Raw genomic sequence first — 13,026 nt, forward strand, 5'->3', positions numbered from 1 at the left:
CTGTCCGATATCTCGTTCCACACTAAATAGTGATTTCTGATAAATGTGATGTTACATGTTTTGAATATAGTTTAAAATCTGAGTTTATTTGCGGATACCCTTTATAAGAGGTTTTGGGCTAACTTACATTTTTCTTCAACTGCACTCGGTGGGTTAAGCTACATTTATGGAAAATTAGATCTATTAGCAGTTAATTGGCACTCGATATTTTTAATTTTAAATCCCAAAGCGTTCTTCTTTTTCATTCCTGATTAATTTCAATTTCCTTAAATTAGATTAAGCCTGTGCTTACGTTGAATTCCCCGTTAACAGAAATGCTAATATTAAACCATCAATTCGATAGATAATTTTCTTTCGCAAGAATGTTGGACTGTGGCATTAAATACAGGCATAATATAAAATTATAATTTGAAATATGTATAATCTATTTTGTATACCAAAAGCAATATATGAAAGACTTCCTTAATAGGATTTATTATTGGTATCGTCAAACTTAGTGGAGTATGATAGCGGCTATATCTGTCCCTATTGGCTTGCTGATTTCTGTGATAATTACATTAGCTGTTTTAATAAATATAAGCAGTTCTCCCTATAAACGATGAGTTAGATAGTTCTGTGTTTTCCGTTATACTATTTGTTTATTATACACAGTTGCTTTTTCAAAGCCTATTAAAAATCAGGGATAAGGTTTTACATGCAAGTTATATGTCACTCATAAGATTCAAGGAAAACGAAAAAAATTACACTTGGAAATGTTCCAATAGAGTGCTTGAAGGCAAAAGAAGCGGGATGGTCTTGTAAGGCAAAGAGGGTTCGGAATAGTCCAGTTCTGCCGATTGTCATTCCATTTTACCTGAATTTGGTGCAGTCTGTCGGTTGTTGTTGTTGTCATGTCTGTTCTGTTCTTTGCATGTATTTTTTCGTTCCTCTGTTTTTAATTTGACGATTTGAGAGTAGAATTTGGTTTGTGGTTTTAGTCTCCCTTTATAGAGCGCCGCCATCGTGTTGTCTGTTAGTATGTAATTGAAATTATTATTACGAGATCGCCTTGCTAGACATCTTTATCGTGGACACACTGTACAAGCATTTTATAGGAATGGAGAACAGTTTGCTCTGCAAACATTGCGCTGTGGAAGAGAAATCCGCCCTCATGGCAATTCCTAGTGGTGTGCAATAGCTGGGAGCCGTTTTAGCCACAAGATTTTCAGAGCTTTCTTTCTCTTCCGGGACGAACTCTTTAATAAAGCAGAATCCTGTGTCCTAAAGAGGACACGTAATTTGACGAGAGAAAGGTAAGACACACGTGGAGTTAAAAAAAGGGGGGGGGAGGCATTAGGGAGCGAAGAGGGTGCCTATATGTTTTCTCTACAAATAGAATGATTCTACGCGAGTTCAATGTTTTAATATTCCTCTACAATCCGTTATTCTACATATTTACTGAAAAACCTAATTCCTCCTCTATAGAGAGAAACCCACAGAAGAACAAATAAGTTTGTATTTCTAGTTTTTGCAGGTATATTCCTGCATATTTAATCAAATTCATTCATTGCCTATTCCATAATTTTATGTTTCTAATTTCCTAAATTTCCTCTCTACTCTAATTCTGTTAATTCTTTCAAAATTTAAGAGAATTATAAATATGCCACGTTTCTAGGGGGAAATCTGAGTATGTCAGATCTACAGAAGCAGAAACAAATTTATATTTCTAAATTTTGTAGATTAACTTCTGTATTTGAAGGCAACTTTTTTCGTTGGCTTTTATGCAGATTTGAACCTCTATATTTCCTTTATCATCGTTGAAATTGCAGGCTTGCGGGCATTTTATTTTGTAATTTGTGCAAATTTATTTCTGAACTTTCTCTCCTCACTATCATTTAGTTTTTACACTTTTAATTACCTCTGTAATTCCGGAAATTGCAGATCTTTTTTTAGGAATAGCTAATTTCCAAAGGGCGGCAAAAATGGATAATTAAGAATAGAAAGAGCTTCGTATTTAAAATTTTTGAAAATGTTTTTGCTATGTTTAGGGAAATTTTTCCACAGACTTTTATGAAATTTTGAAGCAGCATACATATTTGCTTTCAAATCTTCAAAATTTATTTCAGGAATTTATAATGTAGTAAAGTTTGATCTTTAAAAAAAACTCAATTAGATGTTGAGATATTAAAAGCATGTTTAGCATATGCATTTTAACGTAGTCGTACCAAAAGCATTATTTTCGTAAATGTAACTGCGTGAACAAGCATTTTCCGAAAAACTTATCCCTGATCATTATTGTTTGAGAAGATAAATGTATTTATGATATGTTTATAAGTTTGAAAGTTTTAGGTATCTGTGAAGTATGTACAAATATTAGTGTTATTTTGCTCAATATATTTAAAATTAAAATCCCTAATCTAGTGTTCTATGTTCTAGAAGAATTTACATGCGGATTGTAAGATTTTATAAGCGGATTGGTTACTCGTGGTAAAATTTTTAAATTCGAAATTTATTTTGATTCATTAATTCAATATACTCAATTTTTGGTCAGTTTGTAGAAATTTTGCTTAAGATCGAAGAGAATGAAATATTTATTGCTTAACTATACTTATTCCAAAATAAATGAGGTCTCTGTATGACCTGTAAAAAATACTGTAATTGGGCAATCCAAATAGTAATATCCAAAAAAAAACGCATTTTCGTAAAAGCTCAATATTTAGATTTGTATGCCAAAAAGTTTTACACGTTAAATTTAAGCAAGGCAAGGTGGGGTAAATTGAACGATGAAGAAGTTATTATTTTAAAGGCGAATTTCTTTGTTTTAATAGAAAGGATATGAATTCTATGATAATTAATTATCCCATTAAAATGTTTACACCACTTTACTTTCTTACAACTTCTAGTCACAAATTCAAAAAAATTTTTAATGTCTTATACTTTTTTAACACTTTCCCGCAAATGATTTATATTACACGAACAACCATAGAAGAAACAAGAGACATATTGATGAATGGTACACTAAAACAAATAAAGACAAAGCAAGAAAGAAACCTAGATTTGTATATATATTTATATAATTTAAAGTGGTGGAGTATTTTTTGCCAGTATTATTAGGACTAGAACTCACATGGTAATTATTTTCCTAGAAAAATTGCCTGCAGGTTTTTAGTTTGGCCCTTATAGACTGAGGGAATATCGAATTGATGATAAGAAACAAACAAATTTACTTAAGTATTCAGTCATCGAAAATGGGTCAAACTCAATATAAAATACGAGACGAAACGAGAAACTTGGCTATCTCGTTTGCTTCTTTAATATCTGACACGTGTTTCAGAAGTTTTGTGAAAAAGGCCATCAGGGTTTGCGTAATTTTGTCCCAAAAAACTTTAGAAACACGTGTAACCAATTTTATGTCGTTGAAATTAGATTAATTAAGTTACTTTTCTAGTTAGTGATGGTTTAGGAAGTCATATAAAAATTGTGTAAAGAACCTCCTCGATATAAATTTGCCTTGCTATGCCCTGTTGCCATTTTTTTTAAGTTCGATCAGCTCTAATAACAAAAATTGTTTAAAACATTCAACCTCTCACTTTTTGGCATTCAAATCTTACTACACTTCAGTGAACTATAAATATAAAACTGTTTACACTAAACAGAAACTAAATTCAGATTTCGGCAGAATTCCTCCAGAGAAAAAAAGTTACATATATTTAAATCTGGGGATTACGGTGGCCAGTGTTGAGGAAAGTTATTTCCATGAGCCATCGATTTGGAAATTGTTGGTTAAAAATTCCCGAACGTCTTATAATGAAATGCGGAAGCGCACCATCATGCATAAACTACACATCATGGCGTAATTGAAAAGGTAAACCTTCCAGTAACTCAGGAAGAGTATTTTGTAAGAAAAACAAATAAGTTGTGCCGTTCAAGTCAGTTGGTAAAATAACTGGACCAACCAAATATCGCCCTGCAGTGCGCGCCCACACACCAAAGTTTCTTTAGTAATGACGGCAAACAAGAACAAGATGTACAAGGAATTTCGTTAGACAGCTGTATACTTTTAAGTAACGTTAGATTTGAGAAAAATAACATCTTGTCAACAGAAAAATTGAAGAGCGATAGTAGCGCGGCTCAGTCGCTATTATAAAACTACATATTTTTATTCAATTTAATCGGTTTTGATCCCCAGCACAAAATAGCATTTTTCTCAGGCACGTATGGATAGGTTGGATGGTTTTTCGAAAAATTAACAAAGGGAGTGTGAAATTAAATTTGCTATACAACTGGTAGACTATAATTGTAGATTAAATTAAGTTTCAAAAAATTATGAAATTTTAAGGGCGGCCCACCCTTTTTGAGCCACCAGTCATTCCGAGCAACCTGAATTAACCTGATCTAGAGTTTGAAATGCCGATGCAAGAAAATTTTCATGGGCTCTTCAAATGAATTTTAGACGTCCAATTCAAGGCAAACCGATTTGGAATTAGTTTAAATAAAATGAATCAGACTAACAAAATTCAACAATATTATGGTTTCGGACAAAATCAGTTGAAAATAATTTAATGAGGCTGAACACCAACTTGAATTTCCCTCTCTTAAACGGAGTATGAAGTTTCAAAAATATGTTATTCATAAATAAGACAAGTAATTGACTTACACCATTAGGATGCCTAATATATTTTTATTAATTTATATTCTTCTTTTACAGGTTTTTTTTTCGAATATCTATATTCTTCTTGTTACTGTATGGGTATAACTAAAGTTGAAAATGCGTAAACTTTATTCCTGTTATAATTTTAAGACAATCTTTTGGCCTATTGTAAATATGTATGAGAGAATAAGAATAAGGGCAGTCGAAACGCATTTATTTAGTAAATAATGTAATACTGGTTGTTGATGTCATAGGTAATAATAATTGTATATTACTCGAATTAAATAAATATATTTGTTAAATGAACCTCACGGTTTTATCACTGGAAACAATCACCCTCAATCACGGATATAATTGATTTGACGATCTGTGTCAGAAACACGATTGATACAGACATTCGCTATCCGCTTTTTTTGATAATCTGTGGAACCTTGCCACCATGGATCACTAGTGGCAGGTTCTGTAATCACTTTGTTCCTTTTCTCCTTCTCCGTCCGTCTCCTCATCAAAGAGGGACAGTGCCAGCATAGTTGCTTGTAAAGACTAAACCTTTTGCAACGCGTCTCTTAATATCATTTTTATTCATGATTGCTGCTGGAATCTGTATAGCTAAGCTGGGATTTCATTTGCTGAGGCTCCTGAAGAACCAAGAATGTGTCGATCAAAATATAATCTATGTACATCTGCGTTTCTCCTGACTATATTCCCAAATACTGAACCTCGTAGCAAGTCTTGGGAAGCTTGATGGCATTTCTGTTTCCTGAGTTAGGTCTGGCAACCAGGCACTTGGCGGTCATAACCCTTTTAAGAATAACTAACCTGAATTGACCTTAAAAGGATGATAACCCTTGTCGCAAGTGTAAAATTTACAAGAACGATAAGATCTGTTTAATATTCGTATAGAATTATTAAATAAATAATTGAGGAAAGGAGATTGTAGCGAATGTTTGAGGTAACTAGAAACCTAAAAAAATAAGATTTTTGCATGCATTTTTTATGGGGATTGCAGATATGTATATGCAGTCCCAGATAATATCTCGGAGTAAATATTCTAGAGCCATCTATCCCCCGAACCTTCTATCTTGGTAGATAACTTTTCGTCCTTTTTACACAAAAAATCGATACCTTCGTTTACAGTCAAGTTTGTCCCCCTTGCGTACAGATCGTCCTGACGCGATCCTCTTTAGATAGCATTAATTTTCATTCAGTTAAATTCAGTTTCAGAACAATGTAAGTAATGAATAGATAACTGTAATGAGTATTATTTGAGGTTTATCCTCAGACATACCACAAAATAATACATCCAGAAAAATTATCCAAGCTAGAGCCATCTAGCCAATACGTAGATACTACAAGTCCTCAGCTAAGAACATATTCCTGTATTCTACAAAATCAATACCTATCGCTTTATGGTCTTTGATCATAAAAATCCACAAGACATGCTGCATTCAGTGTTGATCGGGAGTAAAGAATGTTGTCGTTGGATATTGGATAAAGTGAAAGAAAAATTCTTCCCAACGCGAGGTGTCGCTTGATATACATATACAAGGTGTTCCAAAAAGGGTGTGCCAGACTTAAGGATATTATAGAGGACATTGCGTTGAACACTTTTTGCATAGAAATTCCTAGTCAAAAATGAGCTGATTTGATTTCAGGTTAACTTTTCTACAAAAATGTAATGTAAGCTCTTTGAAAATGACGACCCCCCCAATCTGGTTACATAAATTTGTTTTTTGAATCAGTGAATCGCGCCCCCGTTGTGTCGATCTTGTTACACGAAAAGAAAGGTTGCCATTACTCTTTCTAATAGTTCTTCTTGGGTGGCTGGAAGAATTTCATACGTCAACGACTTAATGTAATCGTAGAAGAAAAAATCCAACGAGCTTAAATCGGGACTTCACGCTGGCCACCTGATGGGTTCGACTTTTCCGATCCATCGACCATAAAAATGTTGATTTAGATGGTCTTGCACAGTATGGGTAAAATGTGCAGGTGCACCGTTATGTTGGAAATATATTCTATTCCGCATACCCATAGAAACGTGTGCATTTTCCAATATCTCAGGAACTCAGAAGATAAAAGGTGTTTATTTTGTTTGTGTTTATTCTATTATATTTACTAAAGTTAAATATGGAAGTTTTTTGAATAAAAATTACTCATTTTTGACTAGGGATTTCTATGCAAAAATTCTTAACCGGAATGCCCCTTATAATTTTCTGAAGTTTGACGCAACCTTTTTTGAACACCCTGTATATTACAGATGTAATATCCTATTATAAAAAATACATTTCGAATGTGAATTAAAGTTAATTGTATCCGCATTTTGTTGATATCAATGTAGAAAATGTGTAAAAGACTTGAAGAAGTGAAGTTTAAACCTCATTTCATCTCGACTATTTGAGCGTCCTGTTTCTGAGGATTCACTTTTTGGCATGCTCTTACTGATGATACTAATTCTCCTGGAATTTTCCCCATCATCAGGGTGAAATAAAATGTATGTCGCTGTTTTTTTTTAATGAACCATGACTGAAATTATTTAGTAGATATATTTATTATTCACCAAGGTTGTTTAGATGCTGCTTTTCAATAGATATTACCAATAGTGTTGTATCAGAAACGTTCAATAAAAAATTCCCCTGAAAATTTAAATCATATTCCAACTTTCTTGCTGCTCGATTCTGAAAAATATACAGAGAACAGTAATTTTTATTGAACGTTTCAATTATAACAGGTAGTTGAGAAACTCCACCTAAACCACCTTCATTAATAATGATTATATGTGTCCCTTATTTTGTCTTTGACTTTGAAGTTACAAATAAAACAGTACGAATGGTAGAGAATTTTGATTATTTTTGCATACTTGTTGGTTTGCAAAGTAAATATACACAATTTGCAATTTTTGTATCTCGAATTATATTACTTATTACCATTGGATTTGCTATCTGAATCCCTCTCATTTTGATTTTCTGCATGGAATACAGGTGAAAGACAGATAAGGAAAAAATTTCAAAGGAAATAGCGTGCATGGGAGGGAAACAGAAAATTAGATGTTGATATATCACTTTTTAGGACCCCCGTTGATTATGTAAGTTCATATATATGAAATTGAGGCGACGATGATTCGTAACATTTAATCAAATTTCGTAAAATAAAAATAAATCTAAACGAAAACAAAATTATAAAAACTATTGAAAATATTCTCCTAAAATGTGGGAAAAAAGGTGACATTTTATCATCTTATACATACATCGAAAATTATGAATTTTTGACCATGGGTCCATTATCATTTTTTTAACTATTTTGCAGAGTACAATCGGCCCTGAAATACGACGATTTGCTACCACCTGTATACGAGGAGTTTAAAAGATTAAAATTTATAGATACTAAATACGGGACTTTTTGCGAGTTTTTTGACTCATTTGATTTATTAGCGTAAAATTTAGAAGCTCTAAATTAACCTCCTCCACATTTCACAGATTTCATTCTAGTGGAACAGAGACTAAAATGGGATCAACATCTTAACTCGTTAAATCCCATGTTGAAATTATCTCAGCAACTAAGACAAAAAGACACTAAATTTAACAACATATATTCCTGTAATTTAATCCCGGTTTTACCAAACGATGTGTGGAATTGAATTTTGAAGTGGAAGTATGGTTTTATCCAGGGTGGTAATGCCCCCTTCTCCCAAAATTACCATTGAAGAAATGAAGTAAAAATCGATATTCGTTAAGCAGACATCAAAAAGCCGGGTAATGACGCAGGAACTTGAAAGGTGTAATTGACATCCGCCGAAAAAGCGGATATTGAAATTCTGGGACTCCACTTCCAAAGCTTGCCTAATGAATAATAATAAGCTGAAGTTGGTTCCTTGTTCTTTAAATACTAGTTTCCCCGGAGAATTTCAATCAGTTCAGTTCCGGTTAGTACGTTTTGCGAAACTTTGGTCTAACAAAATTTCAATCTTACAAACGCATTCCGAATATTTTAATTCTTGGAAAGAGCAATAACTCTGAAGCGTGTAAAAACATGGAAATCTAAACTGAAGTAAATATCACAAGTAATTTTATTAAATCTCTTTCAACATGAATTTTCACGTTCAAAGGGAGATGAGCGAGGCAACACGAATTAACGCTACCGAGAGCCGATGGTGAAGAGTCGAAAGTTCAGAGGGAGAATATAATGTTAAACATGTGAAAAGAGTTTAAATGAGGGCTCAAGAGAATTTTTCCTTTCACAAAAATATGCAAATACAGTGTAGTGCCATATACAGGGTGATTTTTAACTTATACGCCTAAACTTGAAAAATTATGGCTTGAGGCCAGCAAAGCTTAAAAAATTCGGTAATGGACGACCAGGAGCTGAACGTAGCAAAGAACTGCAGATATTCCACTAAAAGATGCGTCACGCTGCCGCGCATAAAGACCGTAAGGGGTCATGATGACGTCATGCTCTCCAATTTCGCCGCCATGGAAGGGTCTAATTTGCCAGAAAGAGGGACAAACCTGTAAAAAGTAATGTTATGTCCATTTCTTTTAGATCGTTGGCAGTAATCTATGTTTATCTTTTTTCATGTTTCAACACCATATTTCGGAAGTTGTGCCTTTGAGAAATAATTACGATTCATAATTTATCGCACAAAGGTACGGTGGCATCTGATAACAAACTGGTGCCACAGATGCCACCAGCGTGTTAGTCGTATCGCCATTTACTCATTAGTTTTTCTATGCAAAACCGAAACATTATTGCGAAGAGTCCTATTTAATTACCTTAGAAAGTGAAAATATTTTTCCTGCTTTCGATAAAGAAAGTGACAGTTTTCGTTAAAATCCGTTGCCAAACGGGACCCATTTTGCATCTAGTTATATAACGAAAACACATGTCGTCAATTCATAATTCGGTTAACAAACTACCAGCAATACCCGCACCGAAGCCCGAATTAATCTCAACCACTATCAGAACCTCAACTACCTACAAGTCAGAAGGACTCATGCATAAAACTCCTTAAGAAAAGCTATTTTGTGCAGCTCGTGGCGTATTTTGGAAACTTATTTCACTCGCTGCACTAAATCCCACTCGTTACACAAAGCTCTTAGTAAAGTGTAAGTCTTTTATATACATTTCTCTTCCACAACCGATACTCTTCTTTCACTCATTATTTCTCACATTTGAAATGTAAAAATTATAATTTTTAAAAATGTTGAAAATTATCTTCTTTAAAAGATAATATTTAGAGCTAATCTACCTCCTCTAATTTACTGTGATTGGCCCTACTCCAGAAACTTCTTCCTCCCTAGTAATGTTACTCAAATTATATCTTTTCTTCCAAAATATAAAACCACAACTTAATTTGCAATTATATCACTCGCTACCTGTAGCTCGGGTCTCAAGAGCCCTAAGAAAACGAATTATAAGGTAATTTATTTTCCAAGCCTGCCTTTTTGAATTTTCATACAGCCGCTAAGTTTGTAGAGGTTGAAATAATGGGTTGAGTTACTAATAGGCATACCCATTTTATTTTTAGTTAAATGCAATAGCTTCTATCTGAAAGTAAAACACGAAAAGTGGAAGGAAAATTGTGAAGTTGATAGCACCAGGCTTGAAGGTGAGTATTTCTTGCTAAAAAAAACATTTTGCAAAATATTAATAATTGCTAAGACTCTAGAGAATACAAGCAATTTGCGTTCAGCGAGTTTTCCATTGATTAAAAATCATCACCATTTTCTGCTACCTCTAACCCCTGAGCCTGTTCGAGTTTTTCAAAAAGATAACGCAAGATCACATATGGCGTTGGACTATTTTCAATAAAATGAGATAAATTTGTTACTTGGCTTAAGTAGATCCCCAAATTTTTCACTCATCCAACACGTCTGGAATATCACAGGCACAACACTACATAATTTATCCCATTCGCCACAAACCTTACGGTCTTTTTTAATGCTATACAAATAGTCTGGAATGAAATCCCCCAGGACATCGACCGTCTCATTAGGTCGATGCCTAGGCGTATTCAGGAGTGTACATGAAATTGTGGAGAACCGACCGATTATTCATTTTTTTTTCAGGTTTTAACCCTCGAACTTGTTAAATTTTTTAATGATGTGCCTAGCTTATCATCGTAAAAACCCGTACTACAAATTGTTTAAACCAAACCATTATTACTGGGTGTTCTACATGTTAAGACCTGTGTCACTAAGCCCAAGTCAGCGAGGCGTTTTATAATATTTATTTTTTTAATTTTATCGATATTCTTTAGCACGTAGTCTTCGCTAGCATAGAGGTTTTTTGTTAATATTTTGTATTTTACTTTCTAAACAGTACCGGCCTTCCGGGAGGAGCGGTTGGGGGACGGCCCAGGGCGGTGGACTTTCCTGGTCAGCGGTTTTTCTTCGGGGTAGGGGAGCGGCGATTAAAAATTTAGCTAAAACTTGCTAAGGTCGGCGCGCCTCGTGAATTATTATTTTTTTGTACCAATAAACTTCATTTAAAGCAGGGAAAGTTGTTGGTTATTTCATTCGCAAAACAGCGTCTCTGGGACTGCAATCTCAAGGTAGTGCGAGCGTGAAATATACAGTCCATAATTTTCTTGGCAGCCACTTTGTGGAAACATTTCATTTCGGCGAACGAGAAGGATCATACGCTTTCGGTTCCTACTCTGCACCAATCCAACAACATACATTTTGGTTCTTTGTTGACAAGACGCTGTGATCCATGTTACGCAGCAAATATGGTATAATGGGTTTAATCCACATACAGGTTATCTAGAAATAATTTGGGAGGTAATTTTAGAGATTAAAATAATAAAAAAAGATTTTATAAACATATTCCAAAAATTGCTTCTCAAAGGGGTTAGAATCCCTTAAGGAGGGAATTTTGTTTTTTTACAATATTTTCGAAACGAATTAGAGAATGCATTGAGATGAACGGAAGCCATTTTCAACATTTGTTGTGAATGAGTGATAAATTCTTAATAATTTAATCTTGTTATTATTGACTAATAAAAAAATATTTCTATTACAAGGATGCTTATTATATTTATTAAGATGCATTTTGATGACCGTGTAATCGTGCATCAATTCATAAAAACCAACTTTTGTGGAAAACGGTCTATCCTAACGAGATGAAGTAAGAGGACCCTTTTTACTTGAAAATATTTGCGATTCAGTAATTTGACTTCGAAAATTAAGAAACGTCAAAAACAAAAAAGTTAGGACTGCATTTACATAGGAGGTTCCCTGTATGTGACGTCCCTGTCTAAAATCTGCACCTATTAACACAAAAAAGTTTTCCCATTCCAATTTATTAAAGTACACCGAATTTCATAGTTTTAACGCAAACCATTTCGAAAATACCAACTTCAGAATTCCCTTTTTGAAGGCTTCTAAGCTCTTGAAAAAGCAATTTTTGAAGTATGTTTATACGAACTTTTCGTTATTTTAATATCTATTACATCACCTATTAAATATTTCGACATTATTTCCGAACACTTTATATGTAACAGTAATACGTAGGAACCCAATAGAAAATTACGTAATAAATTGCTCATTAATTTCGACGCTCTTTATATTTAATCAAAGTCGTGTAAATCTGTCACTTTTAATGATCCAAACTTTGTGATTTATGTAAAGTTGCAAAATAAGCTAAATTCCTCATAATTAAAAAAAAATACATAAATCCAGCTAAATTCTTTTGATACTTGAAAGGGGAAACTTTGTAAGTTTTCGGATCATTATAAATGCAAAAATTCCCCGCATCTCCCCGAATACCCGTTGATAGGTAATCGCATATTAAAACTTTTCCCCCGTCCCCCGCATTTGAATATAAAATTTGCAATTTTAATGCCTGCTTAACTGGGAAAACATCTTCAGAAATATGCAAAGTATTCAACATTAAAAAGTAATTAATATCAAAACGCGGAACGTCACGATTTTCCACATCAACTTGGAAGAGCAAGATGGCGCAGCCGTCAGGTGGAAAGCATGGAAAGCCACACGAAAAGCGAAACGACTCCATTCGACGCTGTTACAACTCCGCGTATACTTTCCATGGAAACTCCGCTGCGAGGTTCCGCTTATATCGGGCGCGAAAATTTAATTTCCATTTTCCATGATTCATGAATGAAAGTTGAGGAATGTTCTTGTTACTGATATGTTTGCCCTAATGTTATTTAAGGTGGATGGAAACGAACTAAAAAACAGCTACAAACTTATGACCTGTGAACTTAATGAGTTGGATTTGATTTTTATTTAGGTAAGAAAGATGCGTATTGATGAATGAGTGTAGTAGCTATTTAGAATTGAGGAAAACGCATGTGTTAATGTATGCAATCTTATTGCGTAAATAATTACAAAAAATGTATTTCTTGGTCTGTTACGAATCTAGTAATTAGTTTAATT

General features: G+C 33.8%; 1 protein-coding gene across 1 annotated transcript in view; it reads left to right on the forward strand.

Annotated features, from left to right (window-relative positions):
- Nucleotides 1-12,665: 12,665 nt before the first annotated feature.
- Nucleotides 12,666-13,026, forward strand: part of LOC136409968 (octopamine receptor beta-1R-like) — a 63,914-nt gene continuing 63,553 nt past the window's right edge. Inside the window, exon 1 of the mRNA XM_066391855.1 lies at nucleotides 12,666-12,880. The gene's annotated coding sequence lies outside the window, so the exon portion shown is untranslated. The remainder of the gene's footprint in view (nucleotides 12,881-13,026) is intronic.

Source organism: Euwallacea similis, chromosome 7 (genome assembly GCF_039881205.1).
Source record: "Euwallacea similis isolate ESF13 chromosome 7, ESF131.1, whole genome shotgun sequence".
Classification (NCBI taxonomy): Eukaryota; Metazoa; Arthropoda; class Insecta; order Coleoptera; family Curculionidae; genus Euwallacea; species Euwallacea similis.